A 22,944-nucleotide genomic window follows, 5' to 3' on the forward strand; every position below is an offset into this window, starting at 1 on the left:
CTCTGGAATTTGGGTTGGTTTAAAATGAGATTGGAGCATTTGGGTGGCTTTTGTTTTTGTTTCCCGGTTCTCCTTCAGGCTGGTATTTCTTTCCTCCAAAGGACACTGTGTACTCACCACAGGGACTCTTGATTATCCAAAAACACAAATCCTGATTCATTTTTTAAAGACTCATGATTGAGGGCTCGTCCTGTATTTTTGTTTTCCCCCAGCTATAGTCTACCTGAGCCAACAAAATGAGTGTATTCATTTTATTTTTAAAAACCTCCTACAAATCTTCAGTGACTCTTTGAGTATAAAATATTCATACCTTGACTCCAAATTACAGTTGGGAGCATAACCACTCAACAAGTACTTTTAGTTCAGATTCATTTTAGATTCATACAAGCAGAAGAAGGAAACTTGGGAAACACAAAGTCTCCTTTGAAGGAAAGAAATCCTGAATGAAGAAACAGGGGGATATACTGCCATCTTAAACCAACCCAAACGCCTCTGCCGCAGTCGCAGTTATTTAGGGTGGAGGAGCGGGCTCTGGCAACTAGAGAAGGTGGCCGCAGCATGGGGACACCCGAATTGAGGAGCTATTTGGGCAGTAAGCTGATTAGAGAATTAAGGTAAGTCAATCAAATGTGACTGTGTTCCAGCCAAATCGACTTTTATCAAAAGTATTCAGCACTTGTGGAGGCTGTTCTGAGAGTTTAGCCACATTTACTGCAGACAGCTAGAAAGATGATTTTACTATGAATTTGGATGCCAAAAAATATAATCTAGATATTCAAAACCCACTTTTTGATTTCCGTGAAGTGCTACCTGGCAGGTCTGGTTGCAAATCATTTTGCAAATGCAAATCCCATTCTCAAAAGTTTCAGGAGTTTTTCTTGTTAGTAATCCTCATAATTGTTGCAATCCTGGTATAGATATTTTTAGAATAAAAAAATAAAGAAGGCTCCTGGACTTTCAGAATGGAGACATTCTGCTAATTGGAGATGGGATGTTTTATTTGACAATGGTTTGAAAGAAATTCACCAGCATTTATGAAGTCTGCTGGGCTATGAGGTCTTTAAAAGGTACAAACATAGTACAAGGTAATTTTTTTTTATGCCAACAAGATTAGACTTTGCTAACACTTTAGCCAACCTAACTAAAATCTTACTGGGAAAGGTCACATGTGGATGCCTTTCAGGGATCACATAACTGGAAGTCCAGAGGTAGGGAAGGTTTTGAGTTTGTTTGATACTGGGGCCCAGGAAGAACGTCAAGGCCTCTGGATTCTGTTTTTCTCGTCTTCTTTCTGTGTGGTCAGCATCGTGCAGGGTTGCAAATGGATCCCAGCAGCTCTCATGATTATAAGTTTCTTCCACCACCTTCAGGAAGGGAGAGCAGAGATGACTTTTCAGAAGAGTACTGCAGCTGTTTTTCTAATACCTGCAGCCTGTGTGGCTTACATAAAGAGTTCACTCTTGAGTTTATACCTGTGGCCAGGGGATAAAGTTGAACCCATTAGTTCAAGCGTGGGCCCAAGACACTTGCCAGCACCAGAAACTCCAGGCAAAGCCTTCTTCTTTAGCAGAAATCTTCTTTAGGGCTGAACTAGAAAATCCAAACCAGGACACCCATCCATTCCAGTGCCTAGAGGAAGAACAGCAATTTATAGTCACCAAAATCTTCATCAAGAAATTAGAATTTTAGAGTAAGAAACACAGAAATCCAAGACAGCCAAGACAGCATGCTGGAGGCCCTATTTGAACAGGTTAATATGGAATAGATGGATCCATCTCAAGGGGCTAGAACCAGGTAGACACCACGTCCAAGGCCTTATCCCAGCCAGTCCTGCAGCCTTAGTTCTCGTTCCTCATAGAAGGCATTCACCTCACAAGAGTCACATGACCCAAAGCATAATCTCTATAAAGTGGAACTTCAGCCAGTGGGAGGACAAAATCTTTGAGTGCAAATTCAGTTAGCCCAACACCACATCCTTTTGTGCCAGTGCTGAAAGTAACCAGCAAGACAATTGTCACTCACTATTCTAGCTCTTCTACTGACCCACTGATTTCCCCCTAACAATAACACTCTCTATCTTGATTCTCAAGTGCTGCTATCTGGAACTGAGTTCTAGTATAAATATGCTAATGATGCTCATTCAGCAGAACCAATGAGGCTTGTCCTGGGCAGCCACAGAAATGGCAGAAACCTCCAGCTTTTCACTCTCCAAAGCCTGGCAGGTAGCAGCACCATGAAGGGCGCCAAACTATGGGAAAGTATTTAATTTACCTAGAGATGAAAAGGAAGCTGCCAGGTCCCAAGCATCCTCTCTTCTCCGGCCCCTGGACGCCACCCATTCCTGCCCTCTTCTCAGTTGCCTTGCATCTGGGTTACTGCAAAGTCCATCTATTTGCCTATTTCCAGGGCACCCTCGCTCTACATTCTAGATGTTTCTAGCATGTTAATCTACCACTTTAATCATGTGACTTCAAAGCTTTGAAAAATTCCATTACTCCTCATTTCCTGTTAAAAAAGAATCCAGGATTTTGAGCCTGGCTTTCAAGGTCCAGTACAATCTGGCCAGTCAATGACCTCCCTGACGATCTCTCACCCTCCCCTTATGCTCTGCCCATATTCCCACCCTACTATCCAGTCACTATTTCCAGAACATGTCTACATCTCTGCTCCGTATTATTTCTCCTGCATTCGTCCCAAATGGGATGTTCTTCTGTCCCTCCCATCCAAACCCAGCTTAAATGCCACTTCGCTGAGCTTCCCCTCTCAAAAGCAATTTGCTTGCCTCTCATCTGGCATCCCGAACCGCCATGTGTTGGGTGAATTTATAGGTGTACGTGTGAGGGAGCAGATCATGTGCACCACGGCTCATCCACAGAAGGGCCTCAATCAATATTCATCGTATGAGTCAGCAAGAATGTACCATATTCTAAGCCCTCTCTTTTCAAATTACTGCTGAGTTCATCACTTCCTGCAAAGAGAACATTGACATGTGTGTCTAACAGGTATATTACTCTCTGTATTCAATTGCCAGGGCTGCCATAACAAAGTACCATAGCCTAGGAGGCTTAAACAACAGAAATTTATTTTCTTACCATTCTGGAGGCCACAAGTCTGTGATCAAGGTGTCAGCAGGGTTGCTTTCTCCTGAAGCCTCTCTCCTTGGCTTGCAGATGGACGTCTTACATGTTCTTCTCTCTGTGTTGTCTGCATCCTAATATTAAATAGGCCCCATCCATTAAATGACCTCATTTAAACTTAGTTACCTCTTTGAAGATTCTATCTATCTCCAAATATAGTCACTTTTTTGGGTACTGGAGGTTAGGACTTTAACATATCAATTTTAGGTGGACACAACTCATCACATAACAGCATATATACCACACACACAAAGTGCATATACACATTCACGCATAAACACATATTTGCCATTTTTCACACTAAATGTTAGCAAGGTTGAATATACCAAAATAAAGAGTAAGAAATCTAGACAATATATGGAAATATGTGTAACACAATGTTCAGTTTTAAAAGACGATAAATATCTCATTTACTGTCATGGTTATTAGGTAAAATACATAGTATAAAGCATATGAATTAAATAATTTTATTTTAGCATGGTAAGATTTAGTTTTATTTGTGTCTTGATTAAATGGACTGACATTGATTAGCAGGACTGACATTCCACACCACTGTTTCCATGTGCCAAGAACAAATGAGTTCTTTATTTCCTATCATCGGACTCGGCTTTGAAGTTCCTCCCACTTTTTTCCCTCTAATGCCTGGGGGAGGCTGCACAAGCTGGCTTGTGGAGAGAAACAGCCTCCTCTGTGTAAGACGCATCTGTCAGCCTCTTAGCCTATCTAATCTAAAGCCACTTTCCACTACAGCTGTTTTCCTTCTTGTGCCTCTTCAAGGTGCCTCCAGGAAATGCTTATGTACCTTCAGGTGTTAGGGAGGCCTGGTCCCTGTGCAGAGCTCTTGTATTTGTGGCTCCCAGGTAAAAGGCATCTCCTCTCCCCTGGTTGAGACATTATCTTCTGGTGCCACTGCAGAGTGCCGGTTCTGTCTGGTTCTTTGGGGGCAACTATGTGAGCTCCCTTTGCTGAAGTGTCTGTCGAGCATGGGCCTGGTTCAGGACTGTTGGGGGGAGGGGCCACACACATGGCTCCCTCTCACTTTAGGGGGACTGCGGATGCAACCCACAGCAGGCACGATGGCCTCATCCCTCAGGGACTGCACTCACAGCCACAGCACCCATAGCAATGCCTGGCTCTCTTCCTCACCATGGAGGAGGTGAGGAAGACTCAACACACTGTGTCAAAGACCCGCATCCCAAACCCATGACTGTCCTTGCTGTTGTAGAGCTGCCGTGTTGGGGAGTTGTGCTGGGGAGGGAAACAGGAGCATGTGGTCAAGTGTCTCTGGAGTCTCACAAAACACCTCCTAGATGTTTCCACACCCTCCCTCTTCCTGAGATCGGCCCTAAGGAAGGTTGGCCTGGGCCCCAACTACTCCTCTCCTTCTTCCTCTGGCCCCCCTCTCAAAAATCAGGGAGATGTTCCTATCTGCTTCTTGTTGCATGCATGCTTTCACATGGCCTCCTGTAACCTCCCCTTGCCATGGTTCATGGAAAACCTCTAGGGTCTGAGTCTGTCAGTCCTCATTCTGGATATGTAAGGGAGGAATTGGGAGTTTAAAATTTTTTTCTCTTTCCCCAAAACCTGGTTTTAAGATTAATTCTCTGCTGTGGGCTCAAGAAGGAGAAAACCAAACCTCCAAGTAAGTCAAAGGCATTTTGTTCTTAGCCTTAGACTCTCAAAGAGTGGCCCCTGGAATAGGAGATTAGCATCGCCTGGGGGCTTATAAAAAATGCTGACTCTAGGCTCTCCCCTCCTCACTCCAGACCTTCTGATTCAGAATGTGTAATAAGACCTCTGGGTGGCTCCTGGGCACTCATGCACTGATCTAGGAAAAACTCAACCTGTCCCTAATGGATTCCCTTTCACTTTTATAGTGGATGGGTTGAAAGAGAATATGGCTGATGAGGCGACAAAGACACTGGTTCAATATTTTCAATAATAAAAATTTGCTCTCCTATTCATCATCAGCAGATGTGTATCTCTGCAAAAACCAAAGCTCTGGGAAGAACCAAACCCTTTCCACGTCCAGAAAGGTTTATGATTTTTGAGATGAGTTCTGAGACCTGTTCAGCATGCACTTCCCTGTGTCCATGGCCCCCAAGCTGTGGGACAACCAGAGCCTGACAAAGCTCCTACCCTTTCCTGATCTCATGCCACCTTTACAGTCTCTGGACAGCCGAATATGTTCACTCTATTTTAAAAGGTTAAGCTTCTGAGCCTCAGTAAAATTAACCAATTCGCTCAGAGTCACCTAGCTGCCAAGAGACAGAGCTAGGGCAAAGCTGGGTCATTAGAGTCTATGTCCAATGTCTTTCCCAAGCTGTTGAGAAGGAGAATGCCTAGAGTGAGCTTGTTTCTCTTTCTTTATAAATAACCACTAAAAAAAGAAGAAGAAGAAGAAGAAAAGAAATGCTTGCCTTGAGTTAGAACAGTTCATCTTCTGTGTAACTCAGCATTTTCTGTGGGAGAATATGATTGCCCTCTAAGATATCAACTGAAAATGTTAGGATTTTCCTTCATATAATGATGACGTTGATGACAACAACTAGTTAAGGATCCAGTTTTACTGGAGGAAACATTAACCACCCTCAAAATAAATACACCCTTGGCACCCTTTTCTCCTCCTGGAGCAGGCATCTGGCAGCACAGGAGAGTGCTCCGGAGTTTCAAGGCAAGGCCTGTAGCTGCCGTGGGTGACATCTGTTTCATGACCCTCCCTAAGGGAGCTTCTCAGGCACCACACAGCGTGTGGGGTAAGTCAGACCACTTCCAAACCAAGTGAAGAATCATTCAGCTACTCTACACCATGAAATAGCCAACATACAGAGAAACCCTATGGAGTGTTCTGGTTACTGGTTAATATCTACAGCAGGCCCATTCTGAGTCACCACCGTGTGCATTGCAGGTCTGATCTCCATGATGCCTGGAGGAAGGAGAAAGCATGAGCTTGTTTGAGGAAGATGAAGAAACTGAGGCCTAGGGAGGTTAATTACCTGCCCAATGCTACTCAGTTCATAAATGACAGAATCAGACTCAAATCAAGGTCTTGAGTCTAAAAGTCATGTTCTTTTCCACTACCATCCATCAATTTCTCTCTTCAACCAGTGAATACTGTTGGTTTAGACCACCTGTTAGGCTAGATGAGAAGTCTCAGGGAGGAGCAATTACTAACAGAACCCTGAGGAAAAAGAATGCCTGGCAGGAGGCTGATAAGAGACCCTTGGGGATAGGGAAGCAGAGCTCCTCAGACATCAAAGGTAGTGACTAACAGAGAAGGTCCTGCCCACTGTGTTGACACAGTTGCAAGGAAAAGGTGATGTTGATGAGTAAGACCAAGCTAAAGCAAAGCTGAGCTTTTTCCCAGCCCAGTCCCAGTTCCTTCTCACACAACCCTTTGAGAAACAGTACATTCAATGTGCAGGACTGGTGTGCCTTCACCTTTTCTTGTCAAATTTTAAGTAAACCCAACCATAACCCTACTTGGGATATGCTGCAATTTTAATAAAGACAGACCTTCGAACATTGTAATGTAGAACTTCCTACCAATCTGGTGGCCAAAGGTATCCTTCCCAGGCCAGTTACCTTCACATTTTTTCTCACAAGAAAATGTGATGAACCATGCAATTGCAGACTTAAAATCAGGAAATTGAATCCCTTTGGGTTTTGAACTCCTAGGAAAGGGGGCGCTCTGTAACAAATTGTTTAAGGGGAGGAACCAACTTCACCAGCCATCTCTCAACACCTGCAAACACCACCTGTCCACCAGCTAGTGCAGCCTGCAAGCCATGCAATCTACCCTCTCTACCCTCCCAAGTCCAAGCAAGATGGAGGCCTCTGCTCTGCTGCTGCTGAGCACTGTCATCCACTCAACGTCCCCAGAGAACGCAGGGCCCGCCACAGACATCAATGGTGGAGATGAATAGCAATTCCTCTGCGAAGACCCTTGAGAATTCATTATGTGGGTTGTTCTGAACACTCCTTTAAACATGCAAATCCCTTCAGTACTGCTGTACTCGGGATGGAACAGAATATGAATCAAAGGCTCCGTTGTTTTTATGCTCAGATCATAAAGTCTGAAACATATCAGGTTTATGAATGGGTTTTTTTTTTAACAAGAGGGCATAGTTAAGGCTTTACTTACTCAGTGCTGTCCAAAAGAAGCTTAGGAAAGGGGAAGTAGTACTTCAAATGTTATCTATTTTTAAAAATTAAAATGATTAATGTCTAGAACATAAAACTCTATTATAGAAAAGGCCATTGGGACAGTGATAAAAATGCAGAGAGGGTGGAATCTCCAGATAAATTCTGAAGAGTCTGGTGATGGATTTACGGTCCCATTAACCTCATGGGGATCAAATCAAAGGCTTTCCGCTAAAAGTAAATCTGAGACTCAGGAGTGAGAGTTCTTACAAGGACGGGAGAAATTCCACCAGTACTTTGTAGCAATGGCCCTGAAAACTGGACGACTCTTCTCACACATGGTGGGAATTATCACAGTCCTGGTATTTTGCACAAAAGTGCTTCTGCTCAAATTATAAGCGCTTTCCTCTGCAGTCTATTTGTGCCCCCGAAGGGGACTATACCTGATAGTCCCCTTTCTTGCCTCTGGTGTTCAGGGAAGAGCTAGATATGCAGCCTTTCCATGAAGATTTTCCATGATGGTAGTATCTTATCAGGAGTCCCTATTCGCTGCAAGTGAATCACCACACCAGGAAACTCAAAGCAGGGCAATCATTTACCTTCTATTTAATAGGGAACACAGTTCACCATTACTCAATACTCTAGCTGACTCTTTCACCACTGAGCATTGGAAATGCATAGTTCTAGAAAGTTTCTGTTCAAACTGGGCATTTCCATCTGCCTCCTTCAAATAATGATAATAATAATAAAATTAAATTAAGTTAAAAAAAAGCCTTGTCCGGGCATGATGGCTCATACCTATAATCCCAGCACTTTGGGAGGCCAAGGCAGGCAGATCACCTGAGGTCAAAAGTTCGAGATCATCCTGGCCAACATGGTGAGTGAAACTCCATCTCTACTAAAAACACAAATATTAGGGGCTGGGTGCGATGGCTCATGCCTGTAATACCAGCACTTTGGGAGGCCGAGGTGGGCAGATCACCTGAGGTTGGGAGTTCGAGATCAGCCTGACCAACATGGAGAAACCCCGTCTCTACTAAAAATACAAAAAAAATTAGCCGAGCTTGGTGGCACATGCCTGTAATCTCAGCTACTCAGGAAGCTGAGGCAGAAGAATCGCTTGAACCCAGGAATCAGAGGTTGTGGTGAGCCGAGATCGTGCTATTGCACTCCAGCCTGGGCAACAAGAGTGAAACTCCATCTCAAAAGATAATAATAATAAATAAATAAATGAATAAATAATTAACCAGGCGTTGTGGGACACCTATAATCCCAGCTACTCGAGAGACTGAGGCAAGAGAATCATTTGAACCTAAGAGGTGGAGGTTGCAGTGAGCCAAGATCTTGCCACTGCACTCCAGCCTAGGTGACAGAGAAAAACTCCATCTCAAAAAAATAAATAAATAAATAAAAATAACGGCTTGGTCTCAGTGAGCATCTTGAGGAAGGAAGAAGGGTTCTCCATCCTGCATTCAGCTGCTGATCCTCCAGGTGGCACTGACCTCACTGTTCCTAAATGTTATCCCTAAAAAACGGGGCAGTAACATTTCTGAATGCTGAGATATCTTTCCAATACCTCATTGAATAGGTCCAGATGTCACTGGCAGAATATCACTTTTGCTGAATGCAGGTGACTCACCACCCATGAGTCTGAAGATTCAAGTTTGAAAAGTTGATTCTACCTTTTTTTTTTGAGACAGAATCTCGCTCTGTCACCCAGACTGGAGTGCAGTGGCGTGATCTTGGCTCCCTGCAAGCTCTGCCTCCTAGGTTCACGCCATTCTCCTGCCTCAGCCCCCCAAGTAGCTGGGAGTACAGGTGTCAGCCACCACGCCAGGCAAATTTTTTGTAGTTTTAGTAGAGACGTGGTTTTACCGTGTTAGCTAGGATGGTCTCGATCTCTTGACCTCGTGTTCCACCCGCCTTGGCCTCTCAAAGTGCTGGGATTACAGGCGTGAGCCATCAGGCCCAGTCAAGTTGATTCTACCTTCAATGAGTTGAAGGGGACTCGTGGCATCTCCACACTTGAGAATGCAGTTTGGGGGTTCAGGAAATGTGATTAACGTTATATGTCCACTGATCTCTCTCTTCAACCATTCTTAAGAATATTATTCAAATTTAAACCTCACAACAATCAAAACACAGGTATCGTTATCCTTGTTTGATGACTAAAGAGCTGAAGCTCTGCATGGATGAGGCCTCTAAGTTCTTGCCATTAGGAAATGGAGACACTAAAATTTAGATAATATCCGAGCCCCGAGTATATCCCCCATGCCAACCTTCCACCTGCCAGCATCTGCACCTTTGTGCTTCAGGGTAATTTCTAGCAGCAGAACTCTATCCTACCCACAAAGGACTGGAAGTACCTGGAGAATTAAGACACCTGAGCAGTCACTGTCAGTCAGTGACTGACAGGAGTTGGTGCATAAATACCTCAGCTATCCTACCCTTGCAAGGGACAACTCTGAGGCACATATTCTACTCTGGCTCCCAGAGGTCCCAGCAGGGTTAAGCACTAGTGTCCACAGTAGTAACCTGCCTGATGGCAGGCCCCTGCCTCGCTGCCTTCCCTTTCCTCTCTCACCTCCTCCCTCCCCTTCCAGCATTTCCTGGCCAAATATCCTGCTTGCACTCAAATCTTTGCATCAGGGTGGATTTCTGAGAGAGCCAAAAGTAAGACACAGAACTTTTGAGCCCAGGTTTTAAGTTTTCATTTTACCTGACACTTTCCTGTCTGTGTGGGTTTGGAGTCTGGAGAAATCATCAGAGGCCTGATCTCCCAGAGAGGTATATCTCTCCTTCCAGAACTGAGCTGTGTCCAATGTGTGCAGAAACTGGAAGGGATGTCCCCACACCCATCCTCTCTACTGGAGTTAGTGTTACAACCTCTTGAGTGGTTGTCTAAGCTGGGCTCCAAAAAGGCAGCCTCTCAGTTGGAGTTTAGTATGAGGCATGTTTACAGTGGGATCAATTGGCAGGGGTTGGGGAGATGGAAAGAAGGCAGGAGTGAGCAGAGGGAGAATCTGGTCCCCAGAGCAACTTTGGCCCAACCGTATGGTGAGCTCCAGAGCTTGTATAGTTCTCAGAGCTGTCTGAGTTTGGCTGAGATGGCCAGGCCCCTGTAGACTCTCATCCATCAGGACTGGATTTGGGCCACCCTAGAAAAGACCATGACCTCAAGAGAAGTGCTCTCTGCAGTTGAGTTGACCCCTGAAAGGGCTGACCATTGAAGGCAGCTTGTGGTCTGTCCTCTCAGCAGCAGACCCACAAGCCCAGTGACACTTCAGTGTCCACTGAGTCATGATCCTGGTTTCAATCTCACTTCCCTCCACCTTACTGAGAGAGGAGCTATTGCAAACCCATCCTGGCCATTTCTCTCCTGCTTGGAACACTCTGTGACTCTCCATTCCTGAGAGAAGAGGCCAAACTCCCTAGCCTGAAAGCTCCTCAGACCAATTTTCTCTCTTCTCTGAGCTGTTCTCGCTGCCCTTCCCAGGAAGCTCCTGCCCTAACACCCACTGCCCAGTTGCCCTGTCTTTGTGCTGGCATTGCCCCCCAACCCCAACTCCAGGAGCCCTGTGTCACTTTCGGCCTGGCAAACTCTTTCTTTTTCTCCAGGGTTTGGCTTAAATATCAGCCCCTCAGGCAAGAAGCACCCCTCCCTTCCAGCCAAGGAAGAGTGAATTGCTATTATCTCAGGGATACACAGTCCTGCTGCTGCAATAATGAATTTTGTTGTGATCATACCTATTTCTGGTGTACTCCCAGCCGTGTGAACTCCTGGAGGACATTCCTGCTGCCTCATGAGCTGTGATGTGAGCTCATGGGACATCCTAGAGATTTGGAGTTTGTCAAATGAATCTTGGCTGAGCTTCTCTGGGAAACAAACAAACACGCCTTCAAATAAGAGCTAAGGCCAACATTAGGTCACACCCCTGTCACAACTGTGGCTGAAATTAAAAAGGAGAGGGCCATCTGCTGTGGGGCTTTCAGCAAGTTTCTGCACCTGCAGCTCTTCATCATAGACTGCCCTTGGGTGCCCAGAGCCACCTGGTATACTCTCATAGATAGCTTCATGTGCCTGGATGTGTGAGACCCCTGCCCCCAGGAGGGCCCTTAAACCAATGATGGGTGCAGCACTGAGCCTTACTCACACACCTGAGTCCCCTTCAGGACCAGTCTGAAGCTCCTCTCTGCCGGGCATGGCCTGAGATGGCCCATACTGGGCTTCCCTGCCTTCCCCACTCTCTTTTAGACCTCTCTGGGAAGCACACTGACTTGGTAATTCTCATGCACAGGAGTCCTCTCCTCAGGCTCTGCTTCTGGGGAACTCATCTGAGACACCAATAGTAATAGACTGACTAAAGAACTATGGAGTATACACATTGCACTGCAGTTAAAAAGAAGAGGTCGTTCTATACGTGTGAACCTGGGAAGACCTCAAGTCATACTTTTGTGTGGAAAAGCAAGTTGAAATCTGATAAGTGAGTTAAAGTACTGTTTAAGGAAAAGAAAATAATGAGTAATGTTATTGCAAAGTTAAGAAGTGCATTCTCCTCAGCAAAAGAAACTACCATCAGAGTGAACAGGCAACCTACAGAATGGGAGAAAATTTTTGCAATTTACTCATCTGACAAAGGTTTAATATCCAGAATCTACAAAGAACTCAAGCAAATTTACAAGAAAGAAACAAACAACCGCATCAGAAAGTGGGCAAAGGATATGAATAGACACTTCTTAAAAGAAGACATTTATGCAGTCAACAGACACATGAAAAAATGCTCAGCATCACTGGCCATCAGAGAAATGCAAATCAAAACCACAACGAGATACCATCTCACACCAGTTAGAATGGCAATCATTAAAAAGTCAGGAAACAACAGGTGCTGGAGAGGATGTAGAGAAATAGGAACACTTTTACACCGTTGGTGGGACTGTAAACTAGTTCAACCATTGTGGAAAACAGTGTGGTGATTCCTCAAGGATCTAGAACTAGAAATACCATTTGACCCAGCCATCCCATTACTGGGTATATACCCAAAGGATTATAAATCATGCTGCTATAAAGACACATGCACGCGTATGTTTATTGCAGCACTATTCACAATAGCAAAGACTTGGAACCAACCGAAATGTCCATCAATGACAGACTGGATTAAGAAAATGTGGCACATATACACCATGGAATATTATGCAGTCATAAAAAAGGATGAATTCATGTCCTTTGTAGAGACATGGATGAAGCTGGAAACCATCATTCTGAGCAAACTATCGCAAGAACAGAAAACTAAACACCGCATGTTCTCACTCATAGGTGGGAATTGAACAATAAGAACACTTGGACACAGGAAGGGGAACATCATACACTGAGGCCTATTGTGGGGTGAGGGGAGGAGAGAGAGATAGCATTAGGAGATACACCGAGTGTAAATGATGAGTTAATGGGTGTAGCACACCAACATGGCATATGTATACATATGTAACAAACCTGCACGTTGTGCACATGTACCCTAGAACCTAAAGTATATATATATATAAAAAAGTGCATTTTCGTTCTGAACACCCACCCCTGTGCACTGCAGCCCTGGGCTCTGCATCCCCTGTCCTGTGACCAACCTGTCTTCTGTGTTTCCCAGCAACGAGCAAACCAGCTGCTGATCATGGGGACCTCTGCTCCCACTCATCAACTCAGAAAGTCCCTTGGGAAAGGGAGCAATATTTTTTATGAACTGTGTAACTGTGTTGGTGAGCTTAAACAGTATGACTTTCTTGGTTACCTGCAATGAATCCAAGTGACTTTTTTTTAGCTAATGGGTGAAACCTGACAATGGTTCCACCCCCAGAGTAGTTCCCCCAGTGGGCTGGCCTGAAGCAGCTGGCATGGAAGAGGGGTGTCAGACTCGCTCTGGCAACTGAGGGTCCCTCTAGAAAGATGGATGGAGGAGGCTTCTGCCAGATTCCTGTCACCTGGAGAACATCACCTGGATGAAACATGGCTTTACAGATGGGAAAGCAGGGGAAGTGCAGAGACTATTAAAGGAACAGAAAAGGAAATCAGAAAGTGGAATGGTGAACAGCATGTTACTGGGGAGGGTAAAGGGGAGGCTGCGAAAACATTTGGAAGCTACGGCTTCCAGGACCAAGCGACCTCAGGAAGAGGGCAGAGAAAATAGGGAGGCAGTGTTAGCATGTAGTAAAGAGTTTAGAAAAAAAACGGAAGAATGGAAAAGTTGGGCGTTATCAACAGCAGTAAAAATGAAATGCTGACTTTAACCTTCAAACGAAGGGAAAGCCATGGAATTGAAGACAAGGTCTGGTTCTTGGCTGGGGAGAATCACAAGTGGGTAGGACATGTTTTCTAATTCTGGAGCAGTCTTTGGCCCAGAGCTCAGCACAGCTACTATATCATGTATAGAGATGAGAAATAATCTTTTCCAATGTGTGGTGTCATTTTGAGCAAATGTGTTTATTTTTTTAAGAGGGCTGTTTTAAGTAAGAGTTGAGAGGACAAATTATAAAACGTGGTATAATGCATCTCTCTGTGTAAAATGTTGAGACCTTTCTCAGCTATAATGCTGAGAAGCTGCAGTGGATACAGGAGAGAAAAGAAAAATAACCAAACATTGATTAACTGTTCTCAATATGCCAGACGCTGGGCTAACCCGTCACCATGAGCCTCCACGCGTGTCATCCTTACTTAGTCTGAAGAGGTGACTTCTGCTATTATCCCCCTTTTCCATATGAGAAAACTGAAGCTTCCTTGCAAGGAGAGCTAATGGGCCCTCAGCGCCCCGTGTATACGGTCGCTCAGACTTTCTAGGTGAGAACCCATAGTAAGGAATGCATTTTCCATCCTGATGCAGATATACACACATTTATAACAGAAACAGAGGTTTTCCAAGACTCTGTTTACTATGTGAGATGCACTGAGAACTTTTATTCCATTAGTTTCTTTTCCAATACTTGTAATGAAGTAAATTGCTGTCACATACATTAATGGGTCACGAATGGAAGTTTGAAAATCTTCCGTCTAGGATTTGTTATTATCTGATTCTATTTCTCCGAAACCAGTGCTCACAGGTAAACTGGGTTTTTAAATACAAGTAACATAGAATCTGTGCTCTATTCTCCCATCCACCCATCTATCCACTCACACGTCTACCCATCCATCCATTCAATAAACACTGATTATCACACAGACTTATAGTCCAGATTCCTCATTACAGGAACTGATGCGATCGCATCAACTCTCTGCTCCCAAAATGGAAAAACTCAAATCATCAAACCATGCAAAAAAGTCAGTAAATGGCAGATATACATCCTAAAAAATTCGTTGAGAAATTATAGATGCTTCCAAAGCTAACATCTTTGTGCATCCCTCTATCTCTCCACCCCCAGAAAAAGAAACTCTTCCTTCAGACAACCAATCACAAAGACAAAGAAACATGCATGATGAGTGAAAACGATCACCATCATGTTCTAAGATGGTATTGGAGGCATCACTCGGCATAAAAAATGAAAACTGAAGCCACACATGCCCAAAGTGTAGTGTGCTTGCATTTCTTGCTTCTGAATTTGTTGTGAGTCCTGCTAACCATGACCACAGGCTGTTTAAAATTACACCATTTGCCTTATTTAATTTTCTTCTGCAGTCATAAATATTAATTAAGTGAAGCCACATAGAGCCTGCATTTCAATCCTTTCACTTCCTGAGGACCATAAGCAATTAAGAGCCACAGCAATTTAAGTACTAGCTGGTTCTTTAGGTCTGCCTCGTGACAACCACTTTTCTTTTTTAAATTAAGTCAGATTTATTAAGTCTTAGTGGTTTCTTTTTCCTACATAACTTCTCTTGGCCTGTGGGTATTCCCAATTTCATTTCTCCTCTTATAAATAGGAACTATTTTCCTGCAGCAGAGGGGGCCTGCTCATTTTCTCTAAAAGACGAAGCAGAAAAGCATATGTTTTGATTAGTAAGAACCAGAAATATTTATGTGCAGCATGTCAGCTAGCCGGTGGCCAAGACCGCACTTCTCAGTGTTTGTTTAGAATTACTTTATGACAAAAACAAAAGAGATTATTGTACAATGTAAGGAAGATATAAAGTAAAATGTGGAAATCCTCTCACAATCCTCCTAAGTCCCACTCTCTAGGTGTATCATTATTAATCGTTTGATGTGTAAACTTCAACCGTTTTCCATGCAGTGACAGAATCAGGGTTTATTTTTATAAAACTTAAATCAAATTACTCATATCCTGCAACTATTTAGCTCTTCATTATAAAATCATCACACTTTTTATATTATTTCATAGAGATATCACTGCTTATAATAGCTAGATGATACTCTGTAATAAAGTTGGGTTATTGTTTAACTATATTTCACTAGCAATAAGATCTTGGGTCTGTTGTAGATAAACTGTGCACACACACACATTAAATATATACACATATATGGATACACACATGTACAGATGCACACTATTCCAATAACTGGGAAACTTTACCTCTGAGTATTTTCTTTTCTCCCAGGTTTCTGATAATTTCTCCATCTCACTAAAGGAATGCCTTTTGGGAAAAAAAGAAAGTTGTAAAATGAAAACAGGTAAAGATTTGGGTCAGAGGGTCCACGTTGTGATCAGAAGGGTTGGGTGAGCCATCAATGTCTCTCACCCCAGTTTTCCCCAAAACAGAGTGAGCTCCCTCATGTAAAAGGTTTGCATGAATCATCAGGTTTGAAGAAAATATTAGCCTCTACCCTGACTTCTCTCTAGTCTTTGAGAGCTCAGTCATTTGGAGGAGGGTAGGTAGAGGAAACTCTTGGGTAACGTACATGAAGAAAGAATTGTGTATTTCTAAATTTAATATGTTAAGAGGGAGAAAAGAATGAAAGAAAACAGGTGAGTAGAGACAAAATAGTCTCTTTTCGTTTCTCCTTAACTGTGAGAATGGGAGTAGTGGGTGTCAGATCAGAGCTCCCATCCCAAGGGTCTCTGATCCGTGTTTCTCAACATTAGCATCTACTTAGCAGTTTATTTTGAAGAATTAGAAGAATCAATTTGCCAGATTTCACACTTAAAGGGAGCATCTAAACTCCTAAACTTTTGAAAGGTATAGACTTATTCAGGTAGACTCCTCCGGAGAATATTACGTGTCACTTACATGATAATTTTTCATATAGCATAGTATAATTCATTCCCAAGCAGCATCACATATTCCAATCTTCTAGACAAAAAGAGGCAACCTATGGGGTGATTTAGTAGCCAGGTGTGAAAGGGACAAATGAAAAATAAGTTTGCGTGTTATATCCGGTTCCATCCAGGAATCTCAAAGCCGCTTAGTGTAATTTTTCACCAGTTTTATTATCCCCAATCCACATTGCCTTAAAAGCACACATTGATTAATTCTTGGTCTAAATTTTTTAGTGTTTCTACGTTAATTATTTATGTGCCTTTATAAATATGGTAGGATTTTAAAAAATTTGCCCACAGAAAGAAATATTTTCCCTCTCTTTTCGCAGTTCATATGTGAAAGGAACCTTTATAGAATGTATGCTTCATTCAAATTTCCCCAAAAGAAAAATTATCTTATCACTAATTATGAATGCATGTTGCAAATCAAATAAGCATTAAGGGAATGGCCCAATTTGAAAAATTCTTCTCATCTTTGAGACACAAATGTTAATTTCTGAGCATTTTCTGTTATATATGTTGGAAAAAATTGAGTGGTACACTACGGAGAACAGTTGTATTTCTTAACAGAGGGGTTAACTGTGAAGTCTATGGGTTCAGTTTTAATTTTTCCTAATAATGTTATTTTATCATGTATGGGTAGGCAGTGCCGACTCAATGTCAGTCCAAATTTTGTGGAGGAGAATTCCCACTTCCAGTTGCCATCACAAGAGACTCAAGTCTTTTCCAAGAGGACCATGAAAATCTCATTTGAAACTCAGTAAGCAGGAATTTCTTCCTCACTCTCCCTTCTTTTTGATCTTTCTATTTCGTTTCTTAAATGCATATTTGGATCAAGGAAGAGGTTCAGGGGTATGTTTGGGAGAGGTCAGTCCTATCCCTTTTTTCTTTTGAGTAGGAAGCCCTGCATGGCCTTCAGGACCAGCCCAGCCCCAGAGGTGGGCAACTGAGTGCGATCAGTCTGTGTTCTCTGGGGCCTCTTCCTTAAGGAGAAAATTTAAAAGAGTCTTAGTGAGTGTTTGCTGATGCAGTGAGGTTGCAGCTGACACTACTCAGTCTGGTGTTTTTATATATATACTTTAAAAATGATGTTTCCACATTGCAAACTGATAATTGCCACAGGTCCCCTTTCCTACCCAGTCAACCAGGGAGGTCCCTGTCTCTGGAAAACACAGCATAGAAAGGGGAGTGTGGGGTGAGCTAACAATGCACCATAGGGGGCATGGGGGGTGGGCAACTCTGCTTTGCGGGAGGACTCCTACATTGCTTGGGCTGCACGGACAAGTTCTGACTTCTGTGGGCTGGGGGCCATGAACCGTGGCTGTGAGAAGAGACGGTGTGGCTCACAGCAGCTGAGAGGGGACGGACGTAGATGTGCTAGGGAACCTGCAGAAACTGAAAAGGAACCTGTACTTCTCATTTTATCAAGTCACATATCACCACCAAGCTAGGGACAGACTACAGGATCCATGAGAGAAACAGGTCTTTAAAGCTGTGCTATTCCACCTGCGGACCAGACTGACAGCATCAGCATCCCTTGGAAGCTTGTTAGGAATGCAGAACTCAAGCCCTCCCCGCAGAATCAGAATCTGCATTTTAACAAGATCGCCAAGGGAGTCCTATGCACATAAGGGTGTGAGGGGCCATCCCAATCCTGGTTCATTGGCCCAGTCCCGGTGGGTCACTGTTTCTGTCATATGGTACTCCTCCTTGAAGCTCTCCTTTTTGCAGAGAACTCTACAATCCTTCCTCTGGAATTACTCTTGGGAATAAAATTAACAAAGAGCTAAATAATGCAGATGTAGGTATTACAAAGCATTAGGAGCTATGTTTGACACAGGACGAGGCTCCCAAGCCGCACCCACCAAGTACAGCAGCACCTCTGGCCACCTTCATCCTTCTTCCTCCTGGAAGCCAAAAACCCCTAGTTATCCCTTTGATAGGAAACTGATATTGTAGAGGAATTGCCAATGGCGACGGGACAGAATTGGGCTGCCACAGGGCTGCTTGTTTCCCTGATAGCTGAGCCCTTGGTTTTCCTATTGATTCCGGGTCAAAATAGGCATTTCACCTTGGGTTTTAGTCCATCTCTGCCAGCAGCCAGACTATTTTAGAATGGTGAAATGTATAATTTTCCCTTTAGAATAGGATTTTAGCACTTGGAAATTCCAGGGTCATGATTGGAAGAAGGCTTGAAAGTAAAGAGGCTGGGACCTGTGGCAGAAAAAGGGAGAAAAGGAGGAAGTAAAAGAGGAAAACAGACTTAGTCTCTAGAAGCCCATGGCTTTGCCTATTTGTCCACCATCTGGAATATAGTAAGTGCTCATTAAATATTTGCTGAATGAATCCAAAACATATAAACTCCCCATCCTTGTCATTGCTTAATATTAGAGCAAGTTATATATAGCTCTTTTGTGTTGATTCAGAGCCTGTGTACCATTTGAGATGGAAACGAGAAGCAAACAACTGCTTCCTAAGCATCAACCAGGAAACTCAGGACTTAGTGGCTTCTTTCTGATCTCCATGTCTCTCATATGCTTCTTTATTGCATACTTGTTGAAAGTGCATTTGTTTATCCAACTAAGTAATCGGCAGCTCATAGGCCTAATGGTGTCACTTCTAAATTACCCCCCTGTGTAACACAGAGGGTTCCTAAGAAAGAATGCCTGGGGTTGGATTCTCCGGGTAGTCTGTGACTGACGCCCCGTGACTCCTGTCCTTCATAAAGCTTACTGCTTTCCTGTTGGGCAGGAATAACTGAGATTTCTCCCAAGAATAACATCCAAATGTATGAAAAAGCTCCCAGGGCCACAAATGCAGATGCGTCTAATTTAAGCATCCCTCAAAGAGTTTATTCTCACTCATGTTGGCATGTTGTTATTGCTACTCAAAGTTGTCATTTTTTATTTTTATCTCTTCCAATTATTTTAATTACCTGCTATAATAGTCCCACATACCAGAAATGTGCTAAAAACGCAAGAATGGTGAACAGGATGTCAAGTATATACCAGAAATATTTGTCAAACCCTGACCCAGAATGGGCAGAGCACTGGCTTTCTTCACAGACCTACACAGATGGGAGTGGAATCTGCAACTGCTCAATCCATCCACTGAGAAATCCCATAAAAGACGGACAATCCGTAACTGAAACCCAAACTTCGGCACAACGATCAAATTCTACATGCATAAAGCAAGAGCTCTGTGTGCCAGACCCATCTTAAAGCCACCCCACCCAGAAGACAGAGTCTGTTTCCTTCCCCTAAGCAATGTGCAGAAACCACCCTGGTAAGTCAATACCTGTAGTTGACATGAATATTTCTTCCCCTCCTCTCTCAACTCAGGGAAGATCACAGTTCATCCCCTGATACCAGTAAGACAAAATAATAATGGCTTGTTTATCAGAACTCAAACCTGTCGGCAGTTTGTATGGTGGCTTCTCTGATCTCCTTTCAAGGATGATAACTGAATGAATATTTGCACAAGTTATTTTGCCAAAGTTTCCTTAACATCAGATCCAATATCCTTATTACATATTTCACCATAAAATAGTAAAAGAGAATGTAATAATAAAGTAACGATATAAAATGATACAATCCACACTGCAAAAAATATAGATTGAAGATATAATTCTACCACCCAAACAAAAACAAGGTTACTAACATCTTATTTATTTAATTCATTTTATTTTGTCATTTTAAAAATGTATGTTTCATCTTTTCCTGTGGATCTTGTGGTGGAGAGCAGGTGCACAGAGTATTAAACTTAAAATGCTGCTCCTCGCCTCCCCCTTTATCAGCATTTTCCTGAGCTTTTGCTGATGGCTGCAACATGCTGAATTTTTTTTATTCTTTTACATAAATACCCTCTGATAAGGTGTTCTTAGCTAATGACCTTTTCAATTGCCCTCTCCATAAACAACTGGTGTTTTGACCATCCAAGAACTATGAAAACCAACATAAGTGTTTGAAGGTGTGCTCAGTGCCAAGTAGACAAATTTTGATGGTCTAATTTTTTCTTTTTTTTTTTTTTTTTTGAGATGGAGTTTTGCTCTTGTTGCCCAGGCTAGAGTGCAATGGCATGATCTCAGCTCACTGGGACCTCTGCCTCCCGGGTTCAAGTGATTCTCCTGCCTCAGCCACCGAAGTAGCTGGGATTACAGGCATGGGCCACCATGTCCTGCAAATTTTGTATTTTTAGTAAAGATGGGTTTTGTATTTTTAGTAAAGACGGGTTTTCACCATGTTGGTCAGGCTGGTCTTGAACTCCTGACCTAAGGTGATCCGCCCACCTCGGCCTCCCAAAGTGCTGGGATAACAGGCGTGAGCCACCGCGCTGGGCTGATTTTTTAGTACATTTCAGAAATAACAGCCCACCCCAAAAAAAGTTAAATGTTGATTATAATCCTTGACACATGATATGCCTTTTCTTTATTGAGACTTGAGATTCATCCATAGAATGAATAAGGGGTGTTTGGTCATCTGCTTTTTTATCAATTAAAAAGCTTATATGAAAGTAAAAATGCATATTTTCCCAAGACTGTGTTGTCACTTTTCCATCCCCTCTGCCTTCATCTTGCCTACATATCTGCCTTATGTTGCTCTAAACATCTTAGGGAACTTTGAGCAAGGCCTTGCCTGAGTATTTAGTCTCTGAAAGGTTTTAGGAATTGGAGTATTAATGGGACTTTTATTGTTTTTCTCCTTAGGTATTTCATGGGTTCTCACTTAGGAAAATTGAGTTCTGTTCAGTGATGCTCCTTCTGCAGTGGTTAGTTTCATGTGACCAAGAGAGCTCTAGGGAGGACTTTCGCTAGGGGAATGCAGGATTGTTCCAGCAAGATGAAGGCCTAGAAGACCTGGATGGCCTGGGTGTTTTCTTCCCAGGGAGAGCAGAGGAGGCCTGGATTTGAACTTGAGTCTTATGACTTTGCCATTGAGGCAACATCCAAAATAAAAACAGCGTGCTAACCCCAAACACAGTCCTCAGTTATAAAGCAGCTTTTTATTATAGAAGCCAGCGGTGGCCTAACAAAATGGAAAGGAAAGGGCTTTGTAGGTCTCGGCCCTACATGAGGGTAGACTAAAGAGGGATCGGGAGAAACATCTGCAGCCCTAGGTCCTCGCGAACTTTTTTCTGGGGAGAAACTCCGGGAGCAATCTTCAGCATTCAAGCCTGAGCCAGAACTCTGGATAACCCTTAAGAAATCGGAGCTCCGGGAAGGAGGAGCACCAAAGACCGCTGAGCTGGAAGGGAATGAGAACCCCAGGCTGTCTGAACGTCCCTGCTTTCTTCGCAGCCCGTTGGTGTCCCGCTCCCCGCTGCCTAAAGCTAACCGTAGACCCTGCTCGCATTCCCATGGGGTGCGTGCCGGGAGGGTGCGGGAGTGACTGCTCCGAGACTCTAGGCGGCGTCACCCAGCCCTACCCTACCGGAGCTCCCAGAACCTCGCCAGGGTGCAGGAGGCCGGTTTGGGTTCGCGCAGAACTTAGGGGTTGGGGCTCCAAAAAGGCCGAGTCCCCCAGAAGGTATTTTCGGAGCGACTGGGAGAGCAGGGGAGAAGGTGCTTGGGTGCCAGAGCGGCGGGGTTAGGATCGCGGGGGTAAACGAGGACTCGGGTCGGTCCCGCAGGCCTGGCGGCCGACAGGGGGCGCCCTGTCACTGTGGAAGCCCCGCCGAGCGCTCTCTGGTGTCCCTGACCCTGGCCACCGATAGAGCTGGGGTGGAGGTGGAGGCTTGCAAAGTCAGCTCCTTGGAAGGGTAGCGCCCCCTCCTCCTGCGGCTCTCCAGCTCGCTCCTTCTGTTCCTGGAATAATTTCTGGGACCAAATTTTCAATCAGGAGCAAAAATAGAAAGGGGAGCGGGTACCCACATAAGCTCACAAACACCCTCATACAGCACACGCACAGACTAGATCAAACATAACATTGAGTTTTGGGGGTGGTGTGTGTGTGTGTGTGTGTGTGTGTGCGTGCGCGCGCGCGCGCGTGTATCTGCCCTGGCCTGTGGAGAAGGTTTGAAAAATTGCTCATTCTTTGAAAAATTGCTCATTCTTTGAGCTCCAATGCGTACTTCTCTTTCCCTGTCCTCGGTGGAGTGATGAAGTTGCTCCCATCCACGCGCTAAGTGGGATCCCGTGGGAAATGCTAGGGATCTAGCCCCTCTGACTCCTCTGCGCACACCTCCACGTTCACTACGTAGCCGTACACACCATCAAGCCCCTTCCCTGGCGCACCGGGCTGACCTGCCCCTCGTGGGAGCCTTCAGCACTCTGGGGACCGATGGGCACGGCTTCCGCGGAGATGCAGACCTTGAATTTGGGAGAGAATCCTGGTTCAGCAGGCTTATTAATGTCCTCATTATGAATTGTCCAAACCGTCTGCATTTCAGCAGCAAAGGGTGCTGCTGGCGGCTTCCTCCTGTGTCCCAAACCCGGCGGACCTGAGAGTCCTCGGGTTGGGGAGGTGGTTCTCCTGTG

General features: G+C 44.1%; 1 long non-coding RNA gene across 1 annotated transcript; it reads left to right on the plus strand.

The window, feature by feature from the left end:
- Positions 1 to 443: 443 nt before the first annotated feature.
- LOC117068235 lies at positions 444 to 21,443 on the plus strand. The gene is made up of 3 exons (XR_004431037.1): positions 444 to 614; positions 19,535 to 19,754; positions 21,175 to 21,443. It is a non-coding gene; the product is annotated as an uncharacterized LOC117068235 (long non-coding RNA).
- The last annotated feature ends 1,501 nt before the right edge of the window (positions 21,444 to 22,944 follow it).

Source organism: Trachypithecus francoisi, unplaced genomic scaffold (genome assembly GCF_009764315.1).
Source record: "Trachypithecus francoisi isolate TF-2019V2 unplaced genomic scaffold, Tfra_2.0 Lachesis_group21, whole genome shotgun sequence".
Lineage (NCBI taxonomy): Eukaryota > Metazoa > Chordata > Mammalia > Primates > Cercopithecidae > Trachypithecus > Trachypithecus francoisi.